The sequence below is a fragment of the Schistocerca americana genome, chromosome X, assembly GCF_021461395.2.
Source record: "Schistocerca americana isolate TAMUIC-IGC-003095 chromosome X, iqSchAmer2.1, whole genome shotgun sequence".
NCBI lineage: Eukaryota > Metazoa > Arthropoda > Insecta > Orthoptera > Acrididae > Schistocerca > Schistocerca americana.
This window is the reverse complement of record NC_060130.1, coordinates 176,940,023-176,961,541: the sequence shown is the minus strand read 5'-3', so window position 1 is coordinate 176,961,541 and position 21,519 is coordinate 176,940,023. Positions and strand designations below refer to the sequence as shown.

The window sequence follows — 21,519 nt, the reverse complement described above, 5'->3', positions numbered from 1 at the left end:
GTCTATGAATATCATGTACAAGGGTTGGTTCTGTTCTTTTGATTTTTCTTGGATTTGCCTTCCACTGAAAATCATATCCACCATGCCTGATTAGGTCTAATGCCACACTGAGTTTCAAGTAGGGTTTTTTTCAGCCAGAGGAAGTAGTCAGTTGGAGAGAATCGTAGCAAGAATCTTTCCAGCTGTTGAGAGTAGTGGTTTTCCTCGGTAGTTCCAAACAGTGGGTCTTATATCCTTTTTTGAATATAGTACTAACAGCAGCGTCAGGCAGACCAGCAGGTATTGTCTCGGTGTTACATATCTTGTTAATAAGGATGTGAAAGTTTTTGATTAATTCGATGCCGCCATTTTTAAATAGTTCTGCCGGGACTCCATCCAGTCCAGGGGCTTTGTCATTGCCCAGCTGGTGGATAGCTTCTTCAACCTCTTAAAGGGAAAGGGCATCACTCATATGGTCTTGAATGAGTTTTTGTGGTATTTTTGTCAAAATGTTCTCGTGCACCTCTCAATCTTTGTTCAGATGTTCTTCTAAGTGCTCCTTCCACCGAAAGCCAATAGGTGCCGAGTCTTTAAAAAGTTGTATTCCATCTTTAGATCGAAGGGGGTTTAGGCCTTTTTCAGAGGAGCTGTAGATCGCTTTTGTGGCAGTGAAGAAGGCTTTGAAGTTGTTGATTGCTGCTAAAGTTTCCATTTTGGCTGATTTTTTAGTCCACCATTGGTTTTTGAGGGCTCTGGTTTTCCTTTGAACATCGGATTCGGCGTGGAGAATAAGCTTGATTTTTGTGGGCTGATGTTGTATCATTTTGCCAGGCGTTGTAGGCCTTTCTCTTTTATCTGACAATCTTTGAATTTCATCATTTTCGTCAAACCAGTCTCGATGAGTCCAGTTGATTCTTGGCAAGACAAAAGCATGATGGTTTTCAGTATTGACCAGTGTTCTTCAGCATTGTCAGGATACTCAGCAGGCAATTTTTGCTTCATAATGTTCTGGAAATTCTTTTGGGCCTCTTTAGCTTTTAGTCATTCAATATTTAGCAGATATTTTTCTTGTTTCCTTTGTTCCACCATTTGGGTGGCACTTGTAGAGCCATTACTGAAAGCATCATTCAATGATCTGTCCAGCACTCATCAGTTTGAGCAACAGTTCTTGTGATCCTCACATCACGTCGATCTCTAGATCGCACAATCACATAATCTACGAGATGCCAGCGTTTTGATCTGGGGTGTTGCTATTTGGTTTTAAACTTATTTTTCTGCCGAGAGAGAGTGTTTGTAATGACGAGATCGTGCTCTGAGCATGTAGTCAGAAGAAGGGTTCCATTGGAGTTGCCATTGGCTGTAGCCTCCTTACCAATGGTACCTTTGCATAGCGCATAGCCTCTGCCAACTCGTGTATTGAAATCACCCAGTAGAATAATTTTATCTGATCGAGGTATGGTTGATAAGAGTCAGTCTAATTGGTCGTAGAACTCTTCCCTTTTACCATCCTCTGAGAATAGGATTGGTGCATATGCACTAATTATAGTAGCTTTTTGGCTGCCCATGAGTTTACGACTGAGGGTCATAAGTCTTTCATTTATTCCAGAGGATAATTCATATAAATCATCAAAAAGTTGATTCCTCACAGCAAACCCTACCCCATAGATACAACGCTCATTTTCATCTTTTCCTTTCCAGTAGAAAGGGTAACCTCCACCTTGTTCCTTTAGTTGACACTCACCCGCAAGTCTTGTTTCACTGAGGGTAGAAATATCGACTTTATGTCTTTTTAGTTCACATGCCACAATAGCTGTTCTTCATTGTGGTTGGTTGCTTTTGTCTGAGTCAGTGAGAGTTCAAACGTTCCAGGTAGCAATATTTAAGTTTTGTTTCTTCTTTTTGTTTCGACCACATATGTTGTACCCTCTGGACATGGCCAACCAGTCAGGTAATTTGCTGGTTAGGCTGCCTATGTTTAGAGCACCTTTCCCAGCTTTCTTCTCATGCAGTGTGAGCAGAGTGGATCCCGAATAAGAGTTCTCAGTCACAGGTGCAGCACACAAGTTACTCTACAGTATCCTTGAGTAAAATAGCAATACATGCCTGCCACCTACATGCTGGTTTGTCACTAACAGCTTCCAGATTACACAGTCCTCCCATCACAACTTGCCGATTGCTGCAGGGCTTTCCTGTATTGGTATTTTCCTCCAAAAGACGCCTGTGCATGTACTTTTTTTTTCAATGTGTAAATGTTCCTGCACAGCAACAATCACACAGTCCTTGACAACTTTGTAATCTTGGCCCAGTGGCTTAGTGACTATGATGACTGGAGACACACAAACTGCTGAGGCTTTTCTGACAGGTTGCAGTGGAATGAAGGAGATATGGATAAGGAAAGGAAAGAAAGATGGGTCGTTGCAAGGCACACTTGGTCTGGCTCCTTTGCTGAGACCTGTTGGGCTACGATGGACCTGCTAGTAGCTATGCTACCGCGGGCATAGCTTCCAGCTTCACTGGAGCATAGAAACTCTCCTGCCCATACGGACAGTGCTATGGTAAGGGAGAGTATAGACCAGGGCTACTCTCCTCACCCACTCGTTGCGGCTATTCAGGATCTTGTCTTAGACCTTCCTCAAGCTGGGCAGCCAGTCGTTTTTGTTTGGACCCGTGGTCATGTTGGGATTTCAGGAAATGAAGAGCTGGCCAGTGGGATGCTGATTCTGGAAATGGGCGCCATTTATACGCCATCAGTTGCAGGAAATCTGGAACTGAGAATGGTCTGGCCTGCTCTCCCCAAACAAACTGAGGACGATTAAGGAGACGACGACCATGTGGCAGTCTTTCCTGCATGATTCATGCAAGGAATCCACCACCCTCTGTTGACTCAGCATTGGCCACACTTGGATGACCCATGGCCACATTCTCAGATGTGAGGATCTCCCTCACTCCGAAAGCAGAGCTCGCATGATGGTGGTCCACTTACTCATAGACTGCCCTAATTCGCTACATTGGGGTGGTATCTTAATCTTCCTGACACGCTCGCTCTGGTGCTAGCAGAGGACGCCAGCTCAGCTGATCTGGTATTACATTTTGTCCGTGAAGGTGCTTTCTACTCATCCCTGTAAGGTAGGGCTTTTTGACGTCATCAACTGCCTACGAGGTTGATGGGGCACCCCTCTCTGCTGCCTCCCCTGCCCCCATGGTAGCCCTTATTGGGTGGCTCAGTCTGGTCTCCGCCCATTCGACCTTTTTATTCTCTTTATTCTTTTTCATTCCTTGTTTCATTGCCTTGTCTTGACTGATCTTTTAACGACTTGTCTGTGCTGTCTCTTTTTCTGGTCTTTATCTATGTTTTTTATTATGTTAGTTACACTTAAGCATTTCAGGATTTGCCTTTCACCTTCTTCCTTTGACGACTACTCCTGGTTTTCCCCTTAATGGATGAAGGAACTGATGATCTTGCAGTTTAGTCTCTTTCACTTCAAACCAGCCAAATTATTCTGTTTTGGAGAGCTGGCAATACCGTTAACAGCCTTTAGACTCAAGTGAGATTAATTTCGTCTTTCCAGTTTGACACTTTACAATGCAGCCATGAGAACTGGACTGCCGAATTGGTGAGTCTTGTGATGTGTTGCACTCCATGCATGACGTTTGAGAATGACCCAATCCCTGGAGTTGAGAACGTTTGAAACTGAAACTCCCCCTACCTCCCTCCCCTCGTGTTTCCTCTTTTCGACTGTTGCATTTAAGAACATAAATGCAGTATAGATGAACACACGAATCATGTTGTAAAACCATGTTTTCCAGAGTTAACTACAATCTGCTAAACAATGTGGTGTCAGCAAACCTACGGTCTTCTTTGACCACAGAAAACGGAAAACCACTGTTGTGATCCATAGTCTGTGGTTGTGATTAAGTTGTGCCCCAGCAGAAAATAGTGCCCTTGTGTAAATGAGAACAGATGTTTGGCAAATATCCTGCAGCTGCATTTATTTTGTGTGGGGAATAGGTGCCAGAAACTACACCTCAGAGTGTTGGAATGGTCCTTTACTGCTGGAAGTGGTAGAGAATATTCTGGGCACTATTTTGGCAATGATCCGCAAATCTTCACACTCGTAACTGCTGCAAGACTGCATCGAAAAAGACACCATGCAAAGGAAAGTGTATAACAACGGTTAACTAGCCAAACAACCGAACAAGCCCAAGTTACGTAATTTATTTGTATACTAATGCCACAATATTTCCCACCATGCACAGCAATGATAGTCTACTAATACGGTGTAGTACAGTCACACATAGTCATATCTAGAATTGTGTGAAAACTCTACCCCACAATCCAGCATGGGACAAGTGAGTCCCAATGGTCTTTAGCTTGTAAGACACTGCAGACAGATGGCTGGAGTCTTCAGTGGCATGCGAGACTATCTTGGTTGTGATGGTCATAATAGCTTTGTCAAATAGTGGTATGATCCATAATTTTATTCATGATGTGTTGTAAGAAATATGCTTCACACTCAATGTTGATAGGAATTTAGAGGTTCTAATTATGTAGCTTTTGTTTAGGGTAAAGATTTTGGTTGTGATTTTGTGCAGACTAGAATAGTCTGCATAGCAGCTTCCCTGAATTTGTTATGATAAATAATTTGGTGAGGAGTGGGTCCAATCTGGTACTTAACATGACACATGGAGAAAGTCAGGTATCTAGTTACTGTTGCCATTACATTTTTTAAATTTGTTTGCTATTTTCATTCCTTCTGTTTGGGACAGCCTGTTATTATTTGGCAGCAATATCAGAGTGGACTAACTGGTGAAACAGGAATCTAATTTCTTGCTTTTATGCTGTATAGGAAGCTGAGATATAGGATGTCATATGTTGCTGTTGTAGGCAAACAGAATGTGCCTGAGGGCCTGACAGTGGTTAGCCAATATAATTCCCCTAATTATGTATGTCTTGGCAGTGGTGTGGCTGTAATATATGGTACGCCTACTTGTAACATGCCCAGTGCACACTTCAAATGAAGTTACTCACATAGCTACGGGCCACACAATCATGTGTGAGGAATAGGTACCATTGCATCTGTAAAATACAAGGAATGTTTTTGTTTTCAACCTCCTATCAGTTGCAAAATGGAAACCACAATTAAATTCAAAAATATTTTATTTCCATGATTTAGCTAAACCTTCCAGCTACTTCTCTACATTGTCACTGCTCCGACTTTGACATTTGTCATTGCATGGTACCAACTTTTCAATACTCCATCATAGATGTGATTTCTGTGAATTCCCCGTGGTGGACTGCAGCACATTTTCACTGCCAAAATGCTGTCCTAACAGCCAGCATTTCACATGATTGAAGAGATGTAAATCAGATGGAGCCAAGTTCAAACTGTATGGTGGATGATCATACACTGCCATTGAAAATGCTACAAGACTGTCTTCATTGCACCTGCAGTGTGCAGCAGAGAGCTGACATGAAGAAGGAAACACATGACATTTAAATTTTGTGGGCCGCATGAAATCAGGCGAAACACCTCAGCAACACTTCCCCACTTGGTGGGAGACACTATTCTCAAGAAATCTTTACTTGCTTACTGTGCATTCAGAACTGAAATGTTCAATGTGACACAATAGACAGGCAAACTAGAGACCCTGCACAATACATCTGCATGGTGTTTCACCAGTTTCACTGTGGTTTTAATTTTGAGACTAATCTGAGGTTGGGGTGGGGAGAATAGCTCTCACATATAGTGAAATTATCCTGGGGAATATGAGAGGAAGTGTCTGTCTTATTCATGATGTAACGAACACACACCCTTGCCACATGTTGGTTGGAACACCACAATGTGTACTAGCCTATGTATTATTTTAGAGGGCGGTGGTATGCCCTATGTTTTCCATACTGAAATTTGAATCACCCACTCAAATATAGTGGGACCTGATATAGAATTCAAACCACACAACAGCTTGACTGCTTTCATTAACATAATGCATTGCCAAAGGTGAACATTATGTTAGCTGTCAGTAAAAATGCTAGAAACTGGGGCACGCACACCGTGCTCTAAGTCTTTCAATTTGTAAAATGACACATATCTGTGAAGCTGTGAAGCCACCAAGGGTTGCAGCTGAGTAACAGATCCTAGTCAAGTGTGGTATTGTGTCATAAAAATAAATATTCTTTTTCTTTTGGTATAGCATCATTCTAATATGGATGAATTGTAAAAATCTAAGAGGTTTGCTTGCAGCCAAGCTCATCAGCTAATTTTGGAAAACAACTCATGCTTATAGGAAGTCCTTGTCAAAACAATTCCATGTTTCATTAACTCTAAGACTATAAAGAAGATATGGCTTATTGTTGCAACAGGCGGCTTCAGTTGAGGTGCAGACTGTTTTTAGTTGGTAGACATGGTGTAAACAAAAGTATGGAATTGACTAACAGTGTGACAGCTGTGATCAGCATGTAAATAGCAACATGAACTTTGGAGAAGGACTATATAAATTTTACAACAAAAAAGAAATCCAGAAAAAGAGAGATTAAACTCACCATGACACCATATGGCACAATTGCTGCTTATGAATCACGTGTGTGCCAGAGGGTGCAAGTTGTGGCGCTCCAGTAAAGTCTTTCCTTACAATCAGTAAATAGATTGATATAGGAAGGTCCTAGACTATGGGAAAAGGATACTGGTCTCACTAGTTGCTTTGGGTCCTTCCTACCACTATCACTGCTTTTTAATTTGAGTGAATGGATGAGGCACTTCAACAAGCACTTTTCTCTCACCATCCACTCTGGTTTAATTTATCCAAGACTCTTCACCCTTTATGTCATCACAGCTTATTTTCCTCCTCTTGATCTCTCTGTCTCCTCCTTCAATAGGCTACCTTAAAACATTTTATTTTGTGTATATAGTATTAAATATGGTTTTCTTTTTATTTATCATATAATTTCCCATCCTCCAACTTCCTTCTATAATTTTTCTGCATTTACGCACCCCTTTCATGTGTTCACTGAAGTTCAGCTTGCTATTCTTCTCTTGATGGTAGCAACACAGAATAATTCTGTTGAAGATATACTGAACCAGCATCTAAAGTTGTCAAACCATGATATTCATCTTCTTCCAGGGCCTCTTTTGTTGTTGATTTTCCCTTTATGTATTTTTTGTAGCAAATCATATCTATTTGTATTGTGAATGATATGTCCTAGATATTGCAACTTTCGGCATTTCACTATCTTGATTAATTTAGGTGTTGTGTCCATTCTTCTCAAAACTTCTATGTTTGTCACACTGTGGGTCCATGGTATTCTCAGGCTCCACATATAAAGCCACAATTCAAAGGCTTCCATGTTTTTATTTAAGGTCCATGCCCCTACCCATACAGGACAGAATATACATAGCAGTGCCAAAGTCTAACTTTTGTTCTTAGAGTTAGGTAATGGCTTTTGAAGATAGCATTCATTTTCTGAAACACGCTGCTTGCTTTTCCAATGCAAATCTTCATTTCTTGCAAGTTATCCCAATTTTGTAACTATTCCACTGATGGGCAGAAGATCCAGGACCCATTAGATCTGACATCATACCAAATTCGAAGCACAGATCCAACACAGTTGATCACATAGAATACAAATCAGTTAATCAAGATGTCTTCTCTCTAGACAGAGAAACCTGCACAACACAAAAGCCCTGCACCTCAGCTCTATGGATTAGCAAAGATTTATAAAAATAATGTTACATGAAGATCAACTGTTGGCACTCCTGGCTTGCTGATGTATATACTGATTAAACACTCAGCTTCTCTGCTCCCGCCACATGTGGGAAAGACTGACACATACATAAAGGACTCAGGACATTTCATTGGGAAGCTGAAAGCACTAAAACTTGGACCAAACGACACCATGGTCAGCTTTGATGTCATTTCTTCATTTACAAAACTGCCACTCAGTGATTCTGTCGAGTATATCAGTTCCATTTTCATGCAAGACATCACCAAGTTCTTTCATGCATGTCTCACCATGAACTATTTCACATGGAAAGACAATAGCTATGAACAGCTGGAAGGCTTTGCCATGGATAGTCCACTTATTTCAGTGGTAGCCAACTTTTTCATGGAACATTCCGAAGCACAGGTGCTGGACTTGGTGCTTTGTATGCCTAAGGTGTGGGACAGACACATTGATGGTACTTTCATTGTGTAGAACAGCTCAGTGACTCCCTAAGACATCTGAACAGTGTCCATACCAACACAAAATTTACCATGGGAGCAGAAAATGGTCAACAGCTACCCTTCCTAGATGTGCTGGATGTGACGCATGGTGAAAACCTGGACATAATGTGTATCAAAAGCCAGCAGACATGGACCATTGCATGCACAAACTGTCAATTCACCACACAAAACAGAAACGAGGCATGATTAATATACTCGTACCGTGAGCAAGAAAAAGATGTGGGCCGCAGAACCTCAAACACAAGATTGCAACATGTAGAAAGTGTTCTGAGGAGCAATGGGTATTCCACCAGTTACATAAGAAGTGTTACAGAATCAGACACTTTGTGAAGCAATACTTCAGAAAAAGAAATGTCATGTATGGCCTTTCTGCCATACGTTCCCTGAGGGATCAACAGAGCTGGTTGTATATTGTACAGAGACAGCATAAAGACTTTTTATAAACTGACAAAGAAGATCAAAGAGTGTCTCAGGTTGGCAGAGGAAAGAAGGGATCTGCTTGCAATGCCAGGAACATATTGCATACCATGCACATGTGGAAAAGTGTATGTTGGAATGACTGAATGATCAATCACCAAAATCACTGGCAGGTGGAGAAATTGGCTGTGGTGGAGCATGCACTGTGTGAGACCAACCACATTGTAAAGTTCACTGACACTGAAGATCTTGCTGGAGAGAAGAGCTCTAGAAGGTAAGCTATAGAAATACACAATCATAACAATAGTTCCAACAAGATAGAAGAAAGCCTCAAAATGAATGGATTCTGGATTCCCATCCAGCAATGAACGACCTTGGCATGTGCCAAGGGGAGAACTGCAACAGTAATAACGACGGAAAAACAATTAGGCGTTGGCACGCCAGGTACATATAATCTGCAGCCATAAGCTCAACTCCTGTCCACCACCAGCAATGGAGAGTGAATCTTTGACAATGCCAGCCACTCATGCTACAAAAACATCAGAAAAATCATTAAACGGCAGCCAAAGAACCTGAGACAGAAGCTAACAGGCATATTTTTAGTTCCACGATCTAAACCTAAAGTGTCTGAACAGGGTAGCATATTATGACCCAGATGAATGGATGTTCCATCCACCAAGTTGTGGACACATCTTCGTTCTATGCTAAAACACTGCTATCAACCACAGAGTACCATGGCTACTTCGTGGCTGTAATCACAACAGTCGATGGGACTGTCCAAAGAAAGTGACTGTCCTCACTGACTAATCCAACGTCAATATTCAGTGAAGGTTCTACCATCCTATATATTTAGAACACCAGGGGTATTCACAAGTTTCAGTGGTGAGCTCGAAAACTCCACCAGAGTGCCTTTGTTAAGATCACAGTATAGAAGACGGCTCATTATTGGACTAATGAAGTTGCTTCTGTCTGCTGTTCACTGTGCAGGTTGGTGCTGTTCTTTAAATGCTCCATGGTGCTTTTTTTTTATTTTTAGCCTGTATTAAATTTACTAATTTCCCACATGTCAGTAAATCATGGCTGTTTTTGAAATGCTCTTAAATACGAGTTGAAGGCTTTTATTGGTACATGAAGCATAAAAACAATGGGAGCACTCAGCAGCACAAGTCTGTTGAGAGAATGATGAATGACATATGGGTTTTACAAGCAATCTTGAGAGCTTCAAGCAATGACCATGTGTTCATGGTTGCCTGGTTGGCAACTTATACAACATCATTGATAGAACTGTTTATTCCCATGATCCTCCACCTACAGTTATTGCAGAAGTGTGAATTACAGGGAAAAGGATAAACCAAATACTTTAGTTGAGATCTTTCTTCAGTTTGTTGAGAAAATATTTTGCAGTTCAGGTTGGAGGAGAGCAGCATAATATTTCTAAGAACACTGAGAATTTTTTTTATTCTTTTAGCATATTTGTGTCCATTAACATCTTAGGCTTCAAGTCTGTTTTCTAAAAGATACTGTGGGAGTGTGCAAATGGAATACCCAGCTTCCACATTGCTTCACTTTTTATAATTAATGCTGTAGACCTCATTAGTGAATATGGTTTGAACAATCACACTGCTGCATTTTTAGGTAAATGAATGAAGTTTCAAATTAGTAAAATACTTCTAGTGTCATACAAGAACTATAAAACAAACAAGATGCTGAAATCAACATTTATTGTCATTCAACCATTGCAAATGAGCACATTACTATTACACAAAAATAATTTAGAGATTTCACTTGGTGTTTCACTCTTTTGATTTCAGGGAAAGGTTTCAATCAAGACATACATTGATGTACATGGTTATGAATGGTTTCACACCTTTTTATTCAACATTGCGTGTTTTGCACATTTCATCATATGTGCTGAGATTTTGAAATTATTTTCTGAGATACTAACACCAAAACAATTGCTTTAAAATTTCACATTTCACTTGTTGTTGAATATTTATGCTGTCAGTCTATTTGTGGTACAGAATACTGAAAAATTATCTGTTAAAACATCTGGGACACAAAATTAAAAAGAAAAATAAATGGTTTTCCCATTTTTTGCGTGTCTTATGTTCATAAATTTGTCCTCTACAGAGCTCTACCACCATTCCAGTTAAATTAGACAAAAATTATCTGAAAAGTTTCACTTGCCAGTGGTAATTTGTTTGCAATTATGAGAAAGAAAAGTACATGGACTCTGAAAATGAGAATATCCTGCAACATATGAGTTACCATACTGAAACAAAATTTAGACAATGGAAATGTCATGGTGTTTACACATGCTAAACAGAATGGAGCAGCTCACGCTTTATTCCAAAGAGTAACTTCTTCCTAGGGGATTTGTCGCTATGTTATAGAATTTTAGACATTTGTTTCTATCACACACAAACTGCTCCCACTTATAAACTATTACCACTCAATGAATTATTAAATTCTGAAAGAACTCAAAATTTAGTTCACAATGTGGTATAGAACAGCCAGCCTTGCATTATCAGATATATTACACAACGAAGTATATGAAAACAGTAATTTGAGACAAGAATCTTTTGACTCCATAACATGTTAAATATAATTGCCATAATGTTTTAGATATGATTATCTGGTGTTTCACCCTACTCAACAGGGTTTTAATAACATTTTTAGAATATGAATAACTACTTTGAAGTATTGCATTTGTGTTCTTGCAATTTGTAAATTACACAAAATTGATAGAATTCCAATTTTTAAATCACAGATTTCAAATAACTATAGAAAACTGACAAGTAACAGGAGCAGTGCTAACTGCCTTTAATTTACTAAACAACTGTCTTTCTCCATTTTAGAAAATCTTATTTTCATTGGAATAAAGCCAATGATTTGAAAGTGGAAGAATTAATTCTGTATTACTATGACATACATTGTTCCCATAGACTAGAATGAAGTGGCAAAAGTGTCACAGTCATCATATATTTTGTAAATGTGCTCATCATGTTACACTGATTTTTTATGAACATCTATATCTTTTTGACATTACATGACAGTGAAAATTAGTTTCATTGTCATTGTATTTTGAGGCCACAATGAGGACCAGAGGCACATCAGCAATTATCACAATTTATCAGTCATTATCTGTTAACATTATTTTATGGCTGTTTCAACAAAACAATGTCATGTTCAGTAATTAATTAGGTCAGTTTATTTCCACATAAAAGAGAAAGGATCTGCTGTTTTTAATCACATATAGAAAAAAGAATTCATCCAACCAATAGGAGATAGGAAAACATCCAGAATATCCTACTCTAGTAAATTTTACAATCGATTTGATATCATCCTATCAGAAATGATACAATAGTCACTGAAGTATAACTATACAAAATCGGTCACACATAACGTCATTATAGTCTTGTATAAATGGTTTGACAGCACCCTAATAAAATTACTTTCATTGCACAATTATCTCCCAAAACACAATTTCACCAATAGTCTTCAAAAGTTAAAATATCTCCTGACTGTAGAAATATCTGCCTTAAAGGCTGGAATCAATATTATTATTGATATCAATAACATTCATAATTTATGTGGAACACTCACATTAACATGTAGTATCACAGGATATGAATTGTCATCCACTGGTTACTTTGTATACTGTGTGACACAAAAAAATAATCATGACACCAGAAAACCCACATGTAAAGTTGATTTGTACAATGGTCTATTCAAGTAAATGCAGTCCTTTATTTTCTGTGACAGTACATTTCAACTTAAAAATGTAAAATCTCTCCATTAAATGAGCAAGTTGTGTAAACATCACAAAATGCCTCAACATAAATAGGGAACATTTATGATGGCAAGACAGTTTCCCTAAAAATGAATAACACTCACTGTTTTTCCTCTTTAGTAAAAATAACATTACTTTTTTAAATGCTGTAGACTATGGAAATGATAAAATTTGAGATGTCCATGTGCCACACAATATACCAAAAGCTCCAAGGCTGTGGATGGTTATTGCTGCTCACTGGAGTTTTATGCAAGCTAGAGACACACTAATCAATACTTATAAAACTGTCTTTCTATTAAAAGTATAATTCACTAAATTTTCAGCTGCATTCTGCAAAAGGCATTTTTCTTGATGAACAATCTCTGTTCAGGGGCGAAGAGGAAGACCTTGATATTTGATGAGGCAACTCCAGTGTTGACCAGCATAATGGAGCGCTGCAATTTTCTGGCAGCAGAACTAGTTCATAGCCTCTTTTCACAACTTAATGTTATTTTAAAGCTTTATTTTTTTGAAAGCTTTGAAATTTTATCTAACAATGTTGTAAAGTAAAATGCTTTTAGAAAGCATCTGGTGGTGAGTCATCTGATAACATTGCACCACAATACATCAAGTAATATATTTTAAGTTTTTTAATAATAATATAATAATATAAAAATCTCTCTTTAAAAAACTGTCACATAAGAGTACTTACAAAATGTGGATAAACAATTTTTAAAAAATCTTTAAAACTGTATACTTACACATACAAACACACAAAAATTCACAGGACTCTATATACAAAAAAATAAAATACAAAGTAATAAAATACGCATATAAACAAATTTCTTGTGTTGCCCACAATTTGCACCATTACAATTTATGGGGAGTTTTGTGTTTGATTATATACAGAAGGCAGTAAAGTTCTGAGGCTAAGTACGTATTTAGCTGATTATAATAACCTTTCATTGTATAAAAATACAACAAAAAACTAATGTGGCAGTTGGCTGCCACACAATACCACCACCACCCATAGCTACACTGTGACCTAAAATGGCTCTCCTTTGTTTACAGGCAAGTACACAGTCACGTGAAGGCACAAAAGGACCTGCAAAAGAAAAAAAACATTACTCACAAACTGAATTCTGCAAATAATCTGAGAAACTGTTTAACCATATAGGCAAGACCAATAAAGTTGCTTCCATTGTTACTATGTGCCAGACAAAATTTAGCAATTCCATTTCCATTCTTGGTGTTGTTTTTATTTTTGCAAACTTAAACAGAACATTTAATATGAGGCTGAAGAAGAAATATGAAAGAGTTAGTCTAAATAATGGCACATAACATTTCTATGTTGACACTGTAAGGCACATATAAATATTTATATACAACTAACAAACCTTTACTTGAAAAGATAAAACATTTCTTCTTGTACAGGATACTATGAGAAAAGGGTCAACAAGACCATTTTAAGATGTGGCATTGTGATTGTAGTTAGATGTTTAACCTTTCTTATACACCATCATTACATGCCACTCCTTTCCTCTGACCATTCTGCTTTACCACATTTCGAGGCTCTCTACTAATCTAAGAATCTGTTCACATATTCTCTAATTGTTCATTTATCAATTTATGTACAGAGAAATAACTAATGGTTCAACAACTTCAAGCTATAGTGTTCATTTATGAAAAAGATGGGAGAAAGAACAGGGTTAAGCCACCTACTGATGATTACATCATTAGCAGTGAAACACAACCTCAGATCTGATAAGAAAGGGGCAGGAAATCTTGTGTTCTTTTCATGAGAGCCATTCCAGTATTTGCTATGAGCAGGTTAGTGCAGCCACAGGGAATCTACATTTGGATGGCAAGACAGGAAATGAAAATCATGGTCCTTCAGTACCAACTGACTGGAAATAATATGGGAACAAAATGCAAACTTTTGGAAAAAAAGGAAAGCTTTTGGAAAGAAAAACACAGTTTGAATAATACTGAACAGAAAAGATTGTGGGAAAATATATGGTGAAGGTACAGCTCAAAGATTGGGTTATGCGAGTTGTTGCCGCAGGTGTAAATTTTGAAATGAAATAAAATCCATGAAAATGAAAATAATAAAATGATACTCACAGAAGGCTTGAATAATTAAATCTTACATAACATAAAAATGTATGTATGTACCACATCTCGTCCTAAACCACTAGGCTGATTTCAATGACACTCGGTACAAATATCACTTACTTTCCAGAAAGAATAGCTGTGGGAGTAAGAACCATCTACCTTCACATGAGTGAGGGGAAAAGAGGGGAGGGGGGGGGGGGGGGGGGGAGGAAGCGACTTAGCCCACAACATGCAAATAGCCAGACCATATTCATTCAGTGACTTGTTACAAACTTTACACATAATTTTAAACCTTTACTAAACTTTATCTCACTGACAACCTCCACAAAATGATGAAAAGAAAACACAAAATGATGAAAAGAAAAAAGTTTATCAATTACTACATTTTCACTGTTTATGCAGTAAAACTGGTGCATCTGGCATGCCATTTCAATTTAAAACTTCAATTTAAAACTTCCACTAATCATATTCATGACACATTTTGCAAACAGCATTCACGTATACCACTGAATCCACCAGCAAAATTATATTATTCTGTGACACACAGTTCAGGAGATATGACATCATAAATATTGAGCATCATGAAAACTGAAGGGCAAATTTTGATACAGACACAGGTGAAATATGTTAAATATATTTGAAATATATGTGACATGTGTATATGTGGACAAAATCATGAGTAAAAAGCTCCTCCCAAGCCCCTGGTTCAATTTCAACCAAATTTGGTAGACATGTTACTTACTACTTGGAAAGAAATAATTTGGGGCTTAGAACTAGCAGCTTCTTAGGAAGATGGAGGTTCTAACTCTGAGAGAGAAGGAGGAAGGAAGGGGAGATGGACAGAGAGAGGGGGGGAGGAGGAGATGGAGACAGGAAGGGGCTGACGGACAGAAAGAGGGGGTGGTGCAGTTAGAAAGAGAGGGTGGGAAGGAGGAAATTGACTAACAGAAGGTTAGAATAAATACATACCTGGGCAATACCAGGTACTCAGCTAGTAATTGTATAAAACTGGTATTATCGTAACAACTTGCCATAAATATGAAGAATGTAGGGGAGTCAATACATTCCAGAAAGTAATTTAAAATTCAAGGAATATGAGACTACAAGATCACTGAAATTTGCCATTTCAATGGTCAACCATATGAACAATATGGGGGTGCAAAGAAATCATAATACCTACCACTCAATGCAAATAACAAAGTAAGACGTACTTCCTGTAACTAGTATTGAATGCAGCTGATTAAATGCATATAAAATTGTTCATGTATGGACCATGTTTATTGTGAACACTGTATCAAAATAGTAAAAATTTCGTGAGCCATATTAATAAAGCTTTTGTTCACATCACATAATAATTGGGGGCGGGGGGGGGGGGGCGGGGGGGGGGGACAAGTATGAGAAGGACTCAAGCTTTCTTTGAGGGTTCCGAACAAACTTAATTATGTGTATAGATAATTATTTTGTGTGGCTCAGTGGCCTGGTGCAAGTCATTCTACTGGATGACCTTTTGCTGACCTGGCTGACCCTAACCTAGCCCTATCATCCAACCAGGGAAAGGGGACCTACAGTTAAATGCGGAATCTGAACCGTGAGTTGTTTTTGGTGATTCCTCACATTGTTGGGACTGAAAAAACACTATGTGCTGACCAAGATTTGATCCCACAACCTTTCTGTTTCTGGCATGCACTTTACCACTAGACTACCATGCCTGACATGCATATAGGTAGTTCATCTGTAAGTTTTGCTGAGTGAGCACTCAAGTATCAAAATACGTCACATACTTGGCTGTATTATCCTTTCAGTGCATTGACTTGGAAGATTAAATTATTTGCCATGTCAAGGGGCCACAGACCTTAGCACCTGACATAAATTTCAGCTTATACCTTTACCCATTCATGAGAAAAAGATAACAAAGTGATCCCATACAGGTTCCGTTTTACTGATTGAGGTACAAGCCTAAACAAGTGACAGGGATTTCCGAATAAGGCTCACAACTGCATCTCATCTGTGTCTGCCTCATCACCAATTGTTGTGTGGAAGTCTCTAACTCACTCCCCTCCCCTACTTCCCCCACTCCATCCCTCCTCCCCCCCCCCCTCCCCACCACCACCTCCACCCATCCATAGGACATTTTCCCTTCTTAATTTTCACCTGATGAAAGTACCAAGTGCAGTGTGCCATGGAAATGATCCATGACAACTATGAAATGATGCTTAGCTTCAGATTTATTTTCAGATTTCTCTTCGCTGCCTTACTGTAATTACCAGCTTGAATGGCACACTTTTTCAACCTGTCAGCTCTATAAAACTTTTATATAAGATGAACTACAGAGGATATGAACACGTTTTCTCATTTATGGACCTTTTCTACAGAAATAATTACAGTTCACATTATTAAAACTGAATCTTGAGAAAAAAACATCTGAGCAGGATATCTCAGATGAAAACTATTAGAACTTTGAAACCTCTTAGTATTGAGAACCATTTAATGGGGGTCCTGCATGGAAGATAAATAATTAGATGAGTAAAGGTAGTGTTGTGGTCCATGGACTTGTACGATAATGTTACCCTCTGTAAGTCTCAAACCTGCTTACTGTATTCAAGCCTTGGTCTTCTTGAAAATTCTTACCATCACCACGACCATCACCCTCCCTCCCTCCACCTCCCGTCCCACAACAGTTCCTTTCATTACAAAACTGAAAATTCCTTGATGGCTCTTGATGCATTTTATCAATCAATCCCTTCTTTTAGTCGAGATATGCCACAAATTTCTCTTTTCCCCCATTTCAACTCAGTACATCCTCATTAATTATTCGATCTACCCATCTAACCTTCAGCATTCTTCAGTAGCCCCACATTTTGAAAGCTTCTGTTCTCTTCTTGTTTCAGCTGCTTAATGTCCATGTTTCACTTCTGTATGAGGCTGCACACCAGACACATACCTTCAGCAAAGACACCCTAAGTGCTTAAATTTATACTGGGTGTTAACAAATTACTCTTTTTCAGAAATGTTTTTCTTGCTATGTTCAGTCATTTTGTATTCTCTCTACTTTGGCGATGATCAGTTAGTTCGCTACCCAAATAGTGTAACACCTCTACTACTTTCAATGTATCATTTCTTAATCTAACTTCTTCAGTACCACCTGATTTAATTCAACTATATTACATTACTCATGCTTTACTTTTCTTCATGTTCATGTTATAATCTCTTTTCGAGACACTATCCATTTCATTCAACTGCTCTCTCAAGTCCTTTACTGTCTCTGACAGAATTACAATGTCATTGACAAACCACGCAATTTTTATTTATCCTCCTTGAAATTTAATTCCTTTGGTTTCCTTTACTGCTTACTCAGTGTACAAATTGAAGAGTATTGCTGACAGGTTACAGCCCTGCTTCACACATTTCTCGACTATGGCTTTCCTTTCACGTCCTTTGACTCAAATAACTGCAATCTACTTTGTGTACAAGGTGTACATATCCTTTTACCACCATGAATTTGCCCTGCTACTTTCAGAATTTCAAAGAGTGTAGTCCAGTCAACATTGTCAAAAGTGTTCTACAAATCTACAAATGCTATAAATGTATGTTTTCCTTCCTTTTCATCTATCTTCTAAGATAAGTCTTGGTATCAGCATTGCTTCACGTGTTCCTACATTTCTACAGAACTCAAACTGATCTTCTCCGAGATCAGTATGTACCAGTTTTCTGTTCTTCTATAAATAAATTGTGTCAGTATTTTGCAACTAGGACTTACTAGACTGATGATTCTGTAGTATTTGTACCTTTTACCACCTGTGTTCTTTGGAACAGAGATTATTACAGTCTCTGTACATCTGAGGTTATTTAATCAATCTCATATCTTGCACACTATGTGTAATAGTTTTGTCATGACTGGTTCTCTCAATGATTTCAATAAATTGAAGGGAATTCCACTACTCCAGGGGATTTAAGTGCCATATCAAATTTTATTTTCATAGTGTCATATCTCACATGTCACCTTCATTTAGTTCCTTTCCCCTTCCTGTAGTATTAGCCTCTTTTTCATGTCACTTATGCAGCACTTCTACATATACCTTATGCCTTTCAACATCCCTTCTTTGCTTTGTACTAGCTTGCCATCTGAATTCTTGATATCCATACAGGTGCAACTCTTTTCTCCTAAGGTCTCTTTAATTTTCCTATTGCTAACATCTATCTTTCCCCTAGCTATGCATGCTTCCACAGCCTTTCATCAGTAAACAAGCCATTCTGCTTATCCATTTTGCATTTTGTGTCAACCTCACTTCTTAGACATCTTTATTCCATTTTGCCTGCTTCATTCATTGTATTTTTTTATATAAATGTCGTGTGGCTAGGGCCTACCGTCGGGCAGACCAGTCGCCAGGTCTTTCGCTTTGATGCCACTTCGGCTACCTGCACGTCGATGGGGATGAAATGATGATGATTAGGACAACACAACATCCAGTCCCTGAGTAGAGAAAATCTGTGACCCAGCCGGGAATTGAACCCGGGCCCTTAGGATTGACATTCTGTCGCACTGACCACTCAGCTATCGGAAGTGGACATTTTTTTATATTTCCTCGTTTTGTCAATTAAATTCAATATCTCCTGTACCATCCCAGGGTTTCTACTAGGCCTTGTCTGTTTACCTATTTCATCTTCTGTTGCCTTGTCTATTGCATCTTGCAGTGCTACCCATTCATTTCCTGTTGTATTCTTTCTGACTATTTTGGCCAGTCATTGCTTAATGCTCCCTCTGAAACCCTCAACAACATCTTCAGCTTATTCAGATCCCTTCTATTTAATTTTCTACCTTTTTGCAGTGTCTTCAGTATTTAATCTGTAATGTCTAGCCAATAAATTATGGTCAGAGTCCACATCTGCCCATGAATATGTCTTAAAGTTTAAAATCTTGCTCTGAAATATTGGTCAAAATCACCTCCCATCCAGAGGAACTAGTGCAGATGACTGAGAAGATCGGATGGGGGTGGGGAGACAAATCTATGTCCCAAATTCAGGAAGGTATATCTGGACAAGGGTACTCTTATCTTTGTCTGTAAGAGCATGGGAACAGTGGATAGCCCTATGGAAATGGTCCCCAGATATCTCATGGTAAGAGGTGAAGGTGCTGGTCAAGAAAGCGGCTGAATTATTCAGGACTGTAAATTTATCAATTTGTGTACCAAAACTTCTTAAGGATGTTCCTCCAATGAGTCTGTTCAGGAAAATATGTGTGCAAAACCAGAAGATATCAACAGTGGACTGGAGTATAATCAACAGGAAGGTTGTATTAGATGTCCACACCCTTGTGATGGAAGTCTGTGAGGAATCCCGGAGGGTAATGCAAGTACAGGACCTGAAACTGTACTTATGGTTCTTGCAGGTTACCATCTGGGTAATTAAGGCCACTGGAAGTGGCCATGGCAGTATGTTGGTGGCTGGAGGTGTTGCAGATAAACCTGTAACACAGTAAGGCAGGAACTGCCTCTGCGAGTTGTCTTCTGGGAAGATAGGAAGTGGACGTGGCCTTCATTTGGGAACCACATCTACATAAGGGGGGGGGGGGGGTATATCAGGCCTCAGAGGAGAGCTACTGTAAAGTTTGGAAGGTAGGAGACGAGATACTGGCAGAAGTAAAGCTGTGAGGACCGGGCGTGAGTCGTGCTTTGGTAGCTCAGTTGGTAGAGCACTTGCCCGCGAAAGGCAAAGGTCCCGAGTTCGAGTCTTGGTCGGGCACACAGTTTTAATCTGCCAGGAAGTTTCAACTGGAGGTAAGTTGACTTGTGTTAGAAATCTAAACCACAAACATGCATTTGTGTTGAGAATAGAACTTCATTCATGCCAATGATGGACTTCTGCTCCAGTGACTTAGTGACCCATCAGGATGAAACAGTGTAAAAAAAGGGAGCATGAGGAAATTTGTATTGGCCTCAGCTTGCCTTCCTTGCAACGACAATGCTGCTGCTTCCCAGGAAGTAAAGAGACTGGTCTGCTCACAGCTGGACGAGCAACTGCTGGTTGGTTGTGATGCCAACACTAACAACCTGGTGTGGGGAAGCACTTACACCAACAGCAGAAGTAAGTACTTACTTGATTACCTATTGGTGAGCAGTTTAGAGAGCTTGAATAGGGGTAGGGAATTTAACTACAAGAATAGACAAAGGGAAGTGGTAACTGACATAACTTTATGGCCCATTTTAATGTCCAGTTACATCATACAATGACATGTGGTAATGTAGCCATCCTTATCTGACCACATGCAATTTGGATAATAAACAGACCATGGCCTTTAGGAATCGTAGGAAGACACTTATTTGAAGTCAAAACTTTGATATCAAATCGAGTAGATCTTAAGGAAATCGTACTTAGTAAACTGCCCAATCACAAAGAAGTGCACAACACCAACTGATCTTTGTCTACAATAACCTGGAATTGCAAAGAAAGCAGGTAAGAATACTGTTGAACTTTGCAAGAAATATAGGACAATGGGTATAATATTGGGAGGCATGTCAGCCAGCCAAATTATGTGAAACAGTACTTCACCAATTTCTTGGGGAGATGGAAAAAGTGCTACACTTTCAGAAAATTCCTTTATGCATTTTACTGGATACTGAGGGGGCCTTTCAGCAACACTAACTTTGAATCCATGGTTATAGCCACAAAAGAGTCAGTACTAAAACCACTTTAAGCGGGTGGAGTAAGACCATAATGAGCAGACGAAGGGTATAAGCTACCATGATGAATGAGAAAATGGTGAACAACTCCATTAGAGGGTGTCCACAAGGAGGTGTTATGTCTCCAGTACTTTGGAACCCAGTGGTCAATGAACTCATTAAAGAGTTAAATACTAGAGGCTAATTTTGCCACAGATATGCAGACAGTTTATTCATAGTAATTGTTGGCAAATTTGCAAGTACTGTAGAACAATGGCACTGAACACAGTGCAAAACTGGTGCAGGAAACATAATCTAAGGGTCAGTCTCAGGAAAACCGTTTCAGTAACATTCATGAGG

General features: G+C 39.0%; 1 protein-coding gene across 3 annotated transcripts in view; it reads right to left on the bottom strand.

Annotated features, from left to right (window-relative positions):
- Positions 1-10,320: 10,320 nt before the first annotated feature.
- Positions 10,321-21,519, bottom strand: part of LOC124554716 (nuclear hormone receptor FTZ-F1 beta) — a 408,700-nt gene continuing 397,501 nt past the window's right edge. For all 3 annotated transcript variants that reach the window (XM_047128362.1, XM_047128363.1, XM_047128364.1), the window contains one exon: positions 10,321-13,493. The gene's annotated coding sequence lies outside the window, so the exon portion shown is untranslated. The remainder of the gene's footprint in view (positions 13,494-21,519) is intronic.